Genomic DNA, 14031 nt, shown 5'->3' with positions numbered 1-14031 from the left:
TTAACAACCCAGATTTCAGTCCAGGATTGCTGGATGCTGGCTTTAACTTATGGCTTAATAAGGGCATACGCAGGCTAAATGACTTATTTGCTGATAAGATTTTGTTGTCATTTGAGCAGATGGTCGAGAAATATCGACTCCCAAAGCAGGACTTTTTCCGCTTCCTACAAGTAAGACATTATATTCTGAAGAGCACCACCTTAATTGGTAACCCTAATGTGTCTGTCATTGAAAGAATGCTTTTTTTCCCACAAAGGAAAATGTCTGTAAGTCTGTTTTATGATACTTTAAGGTCCTTTTCTGCTGTCAACACACAGAGGGTGAAACAAGTGTGGGAGAAAGAATTGTCTGTTACTATTGACGAAGAGATGTGGGAGGACATTTGGAGATATGCAAAAACAATATCTATATGTAACCGTACTAGAGCAATCCAATTAAGAATAATACACAGATTGCATATATCCCCAAATCGCAGACATGCTTTTAGCCCCACTTCCTCTTCCCCTCAGTGTCTTAAATGCAAAACTGATACAGGCACCCTAACACATTGTTTATGGTCATGTACCAAAATACAAAGATACTGGTCTGGTGTTCTGCAAGAAATTGAAAAGATCCTAGGGGTTGATCTAGAATTGGACCCAGTTTCTTTACTGTTAGGTCTCCCTAGTAGGCATGTTACTTCTGTCGGTAAAAGGAGGCTTTACAACATCCTTACCTTCGCAGCGAGGAAAAACATCCTTTTACAGTGGATTAGTGATAAGGTTCCTTCTATTAAAGATTGGCATAAGATACTATTTGAATGGGTGCCTCTGGAATATCTGACATGTACATTGCATTCTAAAACAGACCAGTTCTACAAAGTATGGGAACCTTATCTAAATTACCTAGAACCTGAGGTATCAGCTGCAAGGATTCTCTTAGAATGGCGGGGATCTATGTATTTCAGAACTACACTGTACGGTCCATGTGTGGAACCTAACCTCTTGGTTTAAACTGAGCTTTTTTGCTTAATTTCTGTTTGTAAGTTTGTTTAAAATGTATGTATTGAGAGACGCAATGATGGTGATGGGGTGAGAGAAGCACCGAGCGGGAAGAGGAAAATGGTGTACGTATGTATGGGTGTGTATATGTGTGTGTGTGCGTGCGTGTATGTATGCGTATGTATATGCATGGGTATATGTATGTGTGTGTATGTATGTGTATATACTGTATATGCACGTAGATATGTGTAAGTGGGTGCTGTTTTTCTTGTTTTTGTTCTGTGTGCTTTGTCTCTGTTGTTGTATCTCTTAATATGGGTGAAAATTGTGAAATTCCAATAAAAATACTGTTACAAAAACACTTACAGTTTTTTACAATCACTTTGGAACAAATTTTTCAAAACTCTAACACTTTTTCCAATTGCTTGGACACAATACACATAAAGCTAGGATCATTTGTTCATTGAACTAAAATCACCTGTTCAAAATGACACAACTTAACATCAAAGTATTACCATTTAAAAATGCAATTCACACATTACATCTGAGATGAGTGTCTATTCATTTCATTACAATGATCTAACTATCAATTGATACAACTGCTCAAAATGATAAGTAACTGTTGTGTTACTCTTAATGCATACGGAAACTGATGAACAATATTCAATGTTTAGATCATGAAAGTTTCAAGATAACGAGATCCATTGATGCCAATTATCGTGGAATTTTTCTATGTGGGGTTCTAGTTTATTATTTCTATGTTGGTGATTTGTATGATTCCCAATAAGAGGCAGCTGGTAATCGTTGTTTCTAATTGGGGAACATATTTAAGTAGTTATTGTTCCCACCTGTGTTTGTGGGATATTATTTTGTGTTTTGTGCACCACGTAGTCACGTTTCGTTGTTAGTTTATTGATTTAAAAAATAAATAAATAAAGTTTCACTTTATAGTAAATATGTGGAACTCTACATCCGCTGCGCCTTGGTCTGTCTCTCCTCACGTGCGTGACAGGTATCTTGTGTGTGGGTGATCTAAATGAATGGTCCTATGGTATTTCATGATAAATTAGTTATTTGAACCAATGATTCTGCAAGCTCAATGGTTTCTTTTAATGATATGAATACACATTGCAATGTTTTGAACATTGGACAGCCTGTGTTACAAGTGATGACCGTTTTGTGTCTAGAGTTTTGAAAAACGGCCAAGGTTCTGAAATTAGTGCCAAAGTGATTGTTAAACTGTAAATGGTTTGGGAGGCCAAACACTACAAAGACTCCGTTACCTTTTTACCAGCACACAAGACCCCCTAGTGGTATGAAGAGGTAAAATTATTTTGTTGATTTTATTCTCCAGAGAAGATTTTTGCAGTTTATATCAGTGGCTGTGCATCTAACACTAATAGTGTACATTTAAAATGTACATAATAAATAAATAAATAAATACTGTGAAACGCATACGTTTGCTTTTATTTTGTATGTTAGGATGTTGAGGGATACACATTTTTGCCATGCACATTTACCTACTATCATTATGGCTATATTCTTAGTTGAGGAGCCCTGGTGATGTTCTTGTCTGGGAATGCAGTGCCACCTATTGTACTGTCATGTAGCTGCTCTGTTCTCTGGAGGAGAACCCAGAGGGTTCTCAAACGATAGAACCACAAGGCTCTCCTGAGTCATGTTCATTAGGGCCAACAAAAACACTATTTGAACTTGTCCAATAGGAAAAGCGTATCTCCCTGTTTCATACCCTTTTCTTCCATTTGGTGCCTCCTGAACACAACCCTGGTTGGAGTGATTTAGTCCACCTGCACAGTTTGTGATCTGACATAGACATGTTACGCAGGCTGTACAGAGTTCAGTCAAAGGTGTGGTTTGGAAAGGGAGTCCTATACTGTAATAATAGCATATTATAAGCCACATGCACATAACTGTTAGTCTGCTGTCACCAGCTCTCAAAATTATCCTGTGTAGTCACGTGGATCGTTCGTCAGCCAGGTAATAAAATAACTGTCTGCTATTCTTAGCAATGTTGTAGCCCACCAGCTCTTCTGAGTGACCAGAATCATACAGATTGACCTTTTTAAGTACATTTCCAAAACATTTTTTTTATGGATTACCATTCCGTGAGTCACTTCCTTATGATCAGCCATGCCTACCTCCACTGGCAACCTCTCCTCTGCTTGGTTACCATCCCATCCGGCTGGGCGACTTCCATATGAATCATCAGTTGGCTCTAAGGAGTGCGGGACAGTTAGTCATTGCTAGGGCGTTGGTTCGTGCACTTTAATAATCTACCAGCGGATGTGTGCAGCTGGACTGGAAACACTACTGAGAGATTTGAGATTTGTGTGAGGTGTAAGTGGGGGACAGGTAGGCTGTTCTGTCCAAAAATCATAATTCAAAAAGCAGCAAAGAACCGAAATGAAGAACCGTTTACAAGAGATGAAGAAAGAACCCACTGGGCTCACCATGTCATTTCAACGTGGAAATATGGGTCATTTTTGGTTGAGACTTGAGACGTTGATAAATGTGATTTCAACCTTTATTCAACCACTCAAAAAGACAACCAGAAGTTTGTTGAATTCCCAATGTGGTATCACTATGCTTTCAAGCATCTAAAAGCAGAACCAATGGAAAAACAATGTCAGCTTTTTGGTTTAGTGTTCATCTAAATGTTTTATCACTGCACTTTCAATCATTTTAAAAGCACAACAAAGTTCAAATGGGATACAATGTCATATTTTATATTTATACAACAACTTAATGTTTTATCACTATGCTTCATCTATCAGCACAAGTAAATGACCTGGATTGTGGTTGAGATTACATTAAAAGTAAGTAGCGCAAGTGATCAATGACGTTCAAGATTTGTATTTCTTTTTGTAACTCTCTTTTTATTGGTATTTTCTTTCAGTTACAGTAAACAATGGTTGAAATACAGTAATTTGCCCGTGTTTTTACACATTCGATATACCATGGGAACATGCTTTTTGAATGAGGTAGGAATGTATACGCCCATACGAAAATATGAAATACTTAAGTAATACTTTCATTATGAAACATACATTAGGAACAAAGTGCACAAAAAAACATGGCTAGTCTTCAAAAAGAAGAGAAACTATAATAAGACAGGCTAATATTAAACACTCTCAAAGGTGGATCAATTAAATACAAAGTTTAGGTAGGCAGTTTACTGTAGAGGGAAATTGCAGTGTCTCTGCATAGGTAAAGAAAGGTTGCCACATTCGGTAGAATTTGTCAGAACCCCGTAGGGTATATTTTATCTTCTCCAATTTACTAGTGTAAGACATCTTTAATCCACACACAATGAGAGGGATGAGTGTGCGTCTCCCACAGAAGTAAAATCAATCTTCTTGCCAACAAACCCAAAAAGGCTGCAAAGTCAGATGTGTATTTTGGTGATGTTATGGTACCAGAGATTACCTCAAATAATGATGTTATGGCAGTAGGAGCAAAAGGCACTTGTAATACTTTAGATATGGTATCAAAGATGGCAGACCAACAGTTACAGTATGTACAACAGGAGGACCTTAACATATGTATTTAATGAAGCAGAAGCTTGCCGACACCTGTCGCAAACAGAGTCGAAATCAGGATAGATCTTAGAAAGACTGAATCTTGTCCAGTGAGTGCGGTGTAGGATTTAGCATTGGATCAAACCATGTTTGGCATAAATAGAAGAGTGGGCACGGTGCAGAATATCTTCCCATGTGTCACCAGTAAACTCATCACCTAGGCCATTTAATAGCTGAGAATGAAGGATTGAGAGTAAATTTGATCATAGCTTTAAGAAATAATACCTTTTACTTTTGGGGATGCTGTGAAAAATGCATCAGAGGGCCCACAGGAAGAGTGGGGAAGTGTGATAGACACGGGAGAAAATTAATATTCCCTACTAGTTGGATTGAAAAAAAAACCGCCAGGGGTCTGTAACGGCAAACTCTTCAAGAAAAGTTTGGGTAGCCTTAGCAGACTTAGAAGGTGTGCTGATTTTGTTGGAGGAACAATCCAAAGTAGGATTAAGCAAGCAATTAAAATCTCCTCCCAAGATTAATAAGTGTTAGTCATATGGACGTGGACGTGAAGACAGAAAGACAAAACATTTTTTTTCTTCATCCCAATTTGACGCATAGACATTGGCAAGGACAATAATATTGGCAAGTGACAATAATATATCTGCCATTGGCATCTGAAATAATATTGGAAGAAACAAAAGGGCACTGATTTGTGTATCAGAATTGCTGCTCCCTTCGATTTATTCTTAAAAGTGGAGTGATAAAGTTGGCCTACCCAGCCTTTTCGCAATCTAAAGTGATCTGAAACTCTCAGATGGTTCTCTTGTAAACAACCAATCTACTGTACGTTCCCAGATGTTGAAGACGATGAAGTACTTTACTTACTATGTTTGACTGGCTGATTCAAACCTTTACAGTTCCAACTAGACAATTTAAGTATACTCCCAGTCGACTGCACTATTAAATTAGGTTGTTGAGTTATCCTTTGGAGAAAAATAAAATTAGTGTAGCCTTTTAAATGTAAGCGGAAGACCAGTGGTGTAAATTACTTAAGTAAAAATACTTGAAAGTATTTTACTTTACTTTTTTGACAACTTGTACTTTTACTTCACTACATTCCAAAAGAAAATAATATACTTTTTACTCCGTACATTTTCTCTGACACCCAAAGTGCTCGTTACATTTTGAATAGTAGGAAAATGGTCAAATTCATGCACTTATCAAGAGAACATCCCTGGTCATCCCTATTGATCTGGCAGACTCGCTAAACACAAACGCTTTGTTTGTAAATGATGTCTGAGCAGTGGCGGTTCTAGCTTGTATGCCTCCCTGGGCGAACCCCCCCACTAATTGCATTAGTACTGTACAAAGTTAGAGGTGCGCTATTTATTAGATTCCCCCGCTCCCCCTACCCCGGGCTTCCAGTGGAGAGACCTGAGGTCAACCTACCTCCGCCCCCCTTCCCATCTCGTACTTCTGAGTGGGAGACCTTCCCAGGCAGTATCCTGCCTAGCTCACAAACTAGAATCAGGGCGCCCTCTCCAACAAGGTTAATTGACCCACAGTCCCACACGGTGACATGAAATTGACGTGATGTGCAAATGAGCGATAGAAAACCGATCACGCAAATGTCACCATTCCGTTTGTTTGGTGCGGGTGCCCCGTGCCACCCCCCGGCATGATGCCGCCCATATTGCCTATACCTGAATCCGCCACTGTGTCTGTTTGGTGGAACTTGCCCCAGGCTATCCGTAAATTCTTAAAAAAAGAAAAAGAAAATGGTGCTGTCTGGTTTGCTTAATATAGGGAATTTTAAATGATTTATACTTTTACTATCAATACTTAAGTATATTTTAATAATCACATTTACGTTTGATACTTAAGTATATTTAAAACCAAATACTTTTAGACTTTTACTCAAGTAGTATTTTACTGGGTGACTTACACTTTTACTTGAGTCATTTTCTATTAAGGTGTCTTTACTTTTACTCAATCATGACAATTGGGTACTTTTTCCACCTTGGTGGAAGACTGAACCTGACATATGAGAAAAAAATTAAACAAAAAAAACTGTTGAACTTCCGCCCACCCGCTGAAGCATCTTCCCAAACAAGATGCGCGCATCCCTCCTAGTATACAAGCGCCTAAATACTCTCCAGGAAACATAGTGGTTCAAGCAACTAGGCTAAACGCTTACCAAGTGGAGCGCTGTGACAATTATATTACAAAAGATATATATATATATATATATATATATATATATAAGAAACAAAATGATTGAAAGTACAGTTTATCAATAGTGCCAAGTAAAGTGACAACAGGGTGTTAAATCAAATAACATAGACAGCTTATGGCCTCGACAAAATCAAAGGGAACCTGTTCCACAAGCCAACATAGAAAACAATGACGAAATAGCAAAAAATTATATATATACAGTGGGGCAAAAAAATATTTAGTCAGCCACCAATTGTGCAAGTTCTCCCACTTAAAAAGATGACAGAGGCCTGTACTTTTCATCATATGTACACTTCAACTATGACAGACAAAATTAGCATTTTTTTTCTCCAGAAAATCACATTGTAGGATTTTTTAATGAATTTATTGGCAGATTATGGTGGAAAATAAGTCTTTGGTCAATAACAAATGTTTCTCAATACTTTGTTTTCACCCTTTGTTGGCAATGACAGAGGTCAAACGTTTTCTGTAAGTCTTCACAAGGTTTTCACACACTGTTGCTGGTATTTTGGCCCATTCCTCCATGCAGATGGACAACACGGAATTTCATCTCCCTCAAAAGATTTTCTATGGGGTTGAGATCTGGAGACTGGCTAGGCCACTCCAGGACCTTGAAATGCTTCTTACGAAGCCACTCCTTCGTTGCCCGGGCGGTGTGTTTGGGATCATTGTCATGCTGAAAGACCCAGCCACGTTTCAGCTTCAATGCCATTGCTGATGGAAGGAGGTTTTCACACAAAATCTCACGATACATGGCCCCATTCATTCTTTCCTTTACACACATCTGTCGTCCTGGTCCCTTTGCAGAAAAACAGCCCCAAAGCATGATGTTTCCACCCCCATGCTTCACAGTAGGTATGGTGTTCTTTGGATGCAACTCAGCATTCTTTGTACTCCAAACACGACGAGTTGAGTTTTTACCAAAAAGTTATATTTTGGTGTCATCTGACCATATGACATTCTCCCAATCTTCTTCTGGATCATCCAAATGCTCTCTAGCAAACTTCAGATGGGCCTGGACATGTACTGGCTTAAGCAGGGGGACACGTCTGGCACTGCAGGATTTGAGTCCCTGGCGGCGTAGTGTGTTACTGATGGTAGGCTTTGTTACTTTGGTCCCAGATCTCTGCAGGTCATTCACTAGGTCTCCCCCGTGTGGTTCTGGGATTTTTGCTCACCGTTCTTGTGATCATTTTGACCCCACGGGGTGAGATCTTGCGTGGAGCCCCAGATCGAGGGAGATTATCAGTGGTCTTGTATGTCTCCAAGCTGCTTACCTATAGCAGATTCAGTCTTCCCAGGCTGGTGTAGGTCTACAATTTTGTTTCTGGTGTCCTTTGACAGCTCTTTGGTCTTGGCCATAGTGGAGTTTGGAGTGTGACTGTTTGAGGTTGAGGACAGGTGTCTTTTATACTGATAACAAGTTCAAACATGTGCCATTAATACAGGTAACGAGTGGAGGACAGAGAAGCCTCTTAAAGAAGATATTACAGGTCTGTGAGAGCCAGAAATCTTGCTTGTTTGTAGGTGACCAAATATTTATTTTCCACCATAATTTGCAAATAAATTCATTAAAAAACCTACAATGTGATTTTCTGGATTTTTTTTTCATTTTGTCTGTCATAGTGTACCTATGATGAAAATTACAGGCCTCTCTCATCTTTTTAAGTGGGAGAACTTGCACAATTGGTGGCTGACTAAATACTTTTTTGCCCCACTGTATATTATAAGAATAAACGCTTACTATTTCAACCAACAATGAGGAAAATGTACATATAATGATAAAATAAAAAAACAGGAGGCACTGCAGATAGGCTACATGTGTCGGGCCTTACCTATCAAACACTGCACTGCAGATAGGCTACATGTGTCAGGCCTTACCTATCAAACACTGCACTGGACGTGGTAGTAAGGCACTCTAATGATGAAGGGCCATGGGGGGTCACGCTCTCTGGGTCTATCTCGCAGTGACCTATAGGCACGGTCTGAGTGGTTTTTCTTCAAGGTTAAGCATGTCCTGCAATAGTTGGGAAACAAAGTCTGTTGGGCCAGACCTTCAGCGATGCCCGCTAGGCGTATGTTGTGGTGGCATTGACGTCCTTCTAGGTCCTCGCATTTTTACTAAGAGCGAATTCACTGTGGCCTGGAGGGTGGTTAGGTCATCCCTGTAAGACACAGCAGAGCGCTTTAGTTAACGTATGGTAGTCACTGTTACCTGTAGAGCAGCTACAAATGATTTCAGTTCATTAATTAAGGACGAGGGAGAGTTGTGGAGGGGATGTCGATGTAATATACATGTAATATACAGTGCCAGTCAAAAGTTCAGACAACTACTCATTCAAGGGTTTTTCTTTTATGTTCACTATTTTCTACATTGTAGAATAATAGTGAAGACATCCAAACTATAAAATAACACATGGAATCATGTAGTAATCAAAAAAGTGTTAAACAAATCAAAATATATTTTAAATTATTCAAATTAGCCATCCTTTATCTTGACAGCTTTGCACACTCTTGGCATTCTCTCAACTGGATTCATGAGGTAGTCACCTGGAATGCATTTCAATTAACAGGTGTGCCTTGTTAAAAGTTCATTTGTGGAATTTCTTTCCTTCTTAATGTGTTTGAGCTAATCAGTTGTGTTGTGACAAGGTAGGGATGGTATACAGATGATAGCCCTATTTGATAAAATACCAAGTCCATATTATGTCAAGAACAGCTCAAATAAGCACAGAGAAATATCAGTCCATCATTACTTTATGGCATGAAGGCCAGTCAATCCGGAAAATTTCAAGAACTTTTAATTTTTATTCTAGTGCAATCACAAAAACCATCAAGCACTACAATGAAACTGGCTCTCATGAGGACCACCACAGGAAAGGAAGACCCAGAGTTATGTCTGTGACATAGTGTTACCAGACTCAGAAATTGCAACCAAAAAAATGCTTCACAGACACAATTCAACATCCACTGTTCAGAGGAGACTGTGTGAATCAGGCCTTCATGGTCGAATTTCTGCAAAGAAACCACTACTAAAGGACACCAATAAGAAGACACTTGCTTGGGCCAGGAAACACGAGCAATGGATATTAGACTGGTGGAAATCTGTCCTTTGGACTGACAAGTCCAAATTTGAGCTTTCTGGTTCTAACCGCTGTGTCTTTGTGAGATGCAGAGTAGGGGAATGGATGTGTGGTTCCCACCGTGAAGCATGGAGGAGGAGGTGTGATGGTGTGTGGGTGCTTTGCTGGTGACACTGTCAGTGATTTATTTAGAATTCAAGGCATACTTAACCAGCATGGCTACCAAAACATTATGCAGCGATACGCCATCCCATCTGGTTTGCGCTTAGTGGGACTATCATTTGTTTTTCAACAGGCCTATGACTCAACACACCTCCAGGCTATTTGACCAAAAAGGAGAGTGATGGAGTGCTGCATCAGATGACCTGGCCTCCACAATCACCTGACCTCAACCCAATTGAGATGGTTTGGGATTAATTGGACCGCAGAGTGAAGGAAAAGCAGCCAACAAGTGCTCAGCATATGTGGGAACTTCTTCAAGATTGTTGGAAAAGCATTCCATGTGAAGCTGGCTGAGAGAATGCCAGGAGTGTGCAAAACTGTAAACAAGGCAAAGGGTGGCTACTTTGAAGAATTTAAAATATAAATATATAAATATGTCTTTGATGTCTTCACTATTATTCTACAATGTGGAAAATTGTTTAAAATAAAGAAAAACCCTTGAAGGTGTAGGTGTGTCCAAACTTTTGACTGGTACTGTATGTCTCTTTTGATCCGATCCACAGCTTCTGTGAACTTCCTAAAACTAAGGGCACGTCCATCGCTGTCCTCCTCCCACCCTGGCGAGTTGCTTGGTGGGGATGCTCGCCTAGGCAAGCCTGGGGCTTTAATGGGACTTCCTTTGGGAGGGTCTCTTTTAGACTGAGTGTCTCTTTTATCGGCCATTTTTGGGATTTGTGGAACAGCGGAGAGTAAGATTATGTTTTGGAAATGAACCTCAGCAATAGAAGTCAAGTTCTAGACTAGACTGTTTTAAATAACAGAAATATGACCGTTTGCTCAATTTGTGGATGTGCTAGCTTGCTGACAAGTTCGGTAACTGAATGCGGGCTTCTTATGTCAGTCACGTTTACATCGTGACTGACATAACTGTTATGAAGAGAAAATAAACTGTGTCAGGAGCAGACAAATAGCCCTCCTCTGCTGCGGCCTACTTCAGAGATCCTCCATTCAGCAATTCACTGACATTATTGCCGTTCGGAAGAGCTCTGAGACGTGGAACTATATCAACAATACTTAGTAAACCGAAATTAATAAAACAATAAATAAAACTGTGCTCTAAATTAACAAAACTTTGTCACAACTTGGCGGAGCTCCGTGAAATGTGTGTTACATCATTCATGCCCCCGGAAATCCGCTGTTCAAGATTCTGATATTTATATTGTGAAAATATATTGTGAACATGCTAACTTTCTATGATTACATAATAAGAGTTTTATAGTTACAGTAACCTCAAAATGTGGCCATGGACGAGTTGCTAATTTTAACGTTGAATAAAAATTGCTATGTTGGTTTGTAAGATAGCCTTAACTTTAGGCTATTTACTGTATCACAAAAGTCATGTAGAATTGTGTCAGGTCGACAACGCAACCACACAAAGGAGTGGAAGGCGTGAATGTATATTTTGTGCCACTGACTTAGTCTGACGTTAATTCCAGATTGTCTACAAATTAATCATGTTGGATTCACGTTAAAGAATAGGACTAAATCAAATAAATAATTAAATATACTTGAATTAAAGTTGAATTTGATTTGATAATAAATATGTTGGATTCATGTCTCAATTTCAACCAAAAATCTAAATGAAAGAATAAGACTTTATTCATAGTGCTTTATAGGCCTAAATAGTGTAATTGATTGACTGTGGTCAAATTGAATTAGCTTTGTTAAAACTTCCCTTTGGAATGACTTCAATAGCAACAGTGAATCAATTTAGTCAGTTATTAAGAGATCTCTCAATAATCATTCTCAAGTTAACACATTGCTATGCAGGGCTTGGTTAAAACCCTGGATGGGAGACCACGTGGATAAATGTAGATAGATCAACTCTCCAGTTGATATAGCATTGAAGAAATGACGTTGTTTCAAAGGTACAAATTCAAAATGTTTTATACAAGGTTTATGTTGAAAATTGGTTACCATAATGACAACTCTCAACTCTCATTTCACCCTCAAGACAACAGTTGATTATTTTTTTGCAAATCCAATGCATTTTCCACGTAGATCTCACGTCACAATACGTTGACAAATTACATCGAAACAACATTAGTTCATCCAGTTTGTGCCCAGTGGGAAGGCAGGATACATCTGGAATTGTGTTAAGAAAGCTGCCCCGAAAAGGGTTAATTGTTGAGGCCCTTTGCTCCACTAGGAGCCATAAGTAATGTGGTTAATTATTTGTTATTTTATTAGCTGTTGCAAAAGCAACAGCTACTGTTACTGGGTTCCACACAAAACATAAAATATTACATAATACGGTACATTAATAGATGAGAACAGTTCAAGTAAATCAAGACATTACAGTCCGTTATCACTATCTAGTCCATACATACCCTACAGTTTAACTGACAAGCTAGGGTACACACTAATGTAATCAAGCTGACTGTATACCTGAGTAGGTGTAAAGATGGCCAGGCGAGATTGTACTGTTTTCCACTAGAGGGCAGCCAAAGACCCTAAAATCCCCAGCCTGTTTCAACCCGAACTATGAGACAGGTATTTCACCGGGATGTATAAATGTGAAGCATCTGCTTGGCGTTTCCACTCCCAATCAAATATGGTAGTGAGAGGAAGTCCAGGGGCCGGCAGTGGGAGAAGATGGAAGGAGATGGATGTTGGCCGACATTCTGCACATTTTCTCATTGATGAAACATTTGATCTTATTACAGTTTTCTGTTCCCAAAACTAGAATCTGTTATGAACAGAGTGGCCTAGACTTTAACCTAAAAAATCGCTCTGTTAGAAGGAGTGCAAAGGCGAATTGAGTTATTGCACAAGCGCACTTCACAGAGTGATGAACGGGCTAATAGGATACGTGCTAGCTGGTGCTTGGCACTGCCCACCTTTTTGCTTGTTTTGCCCACTATGACGTATCTGTTCCCATTGGAAACTATGGGCTGTTGTCTATCTTGGTTTAGTTATAAAAATCATTAGTGCTGTGCTGTACATGAATAGTTGGGATACGGTTTCAGGTATTGGGATTTTACTACATCACAACATGAACCACACCACAAAGTGTCCAGTTCACAGCTCAAAATCAAGTATATTCTGGGACAGAAAGTGGGCTTGATTTACAGGAATTCATTTGATTAATGAAAAAAATCTGAAACACTAGAGATTAGGTCTACACCTGTCTAGGTATGTTGGATTATGTGCCACGGCAATACCTGTAAAACACTGTGTCTACATACCTCGTGCTGAGTCATATCCTACAGCTGCAGTGGTCTATGCGCACACGTGACAACGGATGAGGCCGTGGGGTGAGGGGGTGGAGGGGTGGGGTGGATTTGAGGAAGGGGTAGGGAGGATTTGGGGAAGGGGCAGGGAGGGTTTGAGGAAGGGGATGGGTGGGGTGGGGTGAGGGAAGGGTGGGGTGGGTTTGGGCCCCCCTGTCTGGTCTGGTCAGCAGGTGTTTATTATGGGGACGTTCCCTGAGTGTGAAATCAGGGCCTGGGTCTTCATAAAATGGGTCTGAAATCAGTGTCTCATAGTACTGCTGACCAGGTTGGAGTGTATAGTATAGGTTAGTAAAGAATTTAATTAACCTCCCTGGTATGTAGGTCAAGCATTGACTAACTAACTGACAATAACAAAGAGGGGTGTGGAGGTACAGAAACATAATTATCAGAGGAGGGAGACACGGATGAGTCACCAACCACTCCTATATAGTAACGTACAGTATGTACTGTATCTTTAAAACACAGGTACCTTCACTCATAACTGATTTATAAGATAGGTAGGATCTATAATACAGTACCACTCAAAATTTTGGACACACCAACTCAATTCAAGGTTTTTTCTTTATTTGTACTGTTTTCTACATTGTAGAATAATAGTGAAGACATCAACACTATGAAATAACACATATGGAATTATGTAGTAACCAAAAAAGTGTTAAACAAATCTAAATATATTTTTGATTTGAGATTCTTCAAAGTAGCCACCCTTTGCCTTGATGACAGCTTTGCAGACTCG

The sequence above is a fragment of the Oncorhynchus tshawytscha genome, linkage group LG20 (genome assembly GCF_018296145.1).
Source record: "Oncorhynchus tshawytscha isolate Ot180627B linkage group LG20, Otsh_v2.0, whole genome shotgun sequence".
Classification (NCBI taxonomy): domain Eukaryota; kingdom Metazoa; phylum Chordata; class Actinopteri; order Salmoniformes; family Salmonidae; genus Oncorhynchus; species Oncorhynchus tshawytscha.
Note: the sequence above shows the minus strand (reverse complement) of the source record.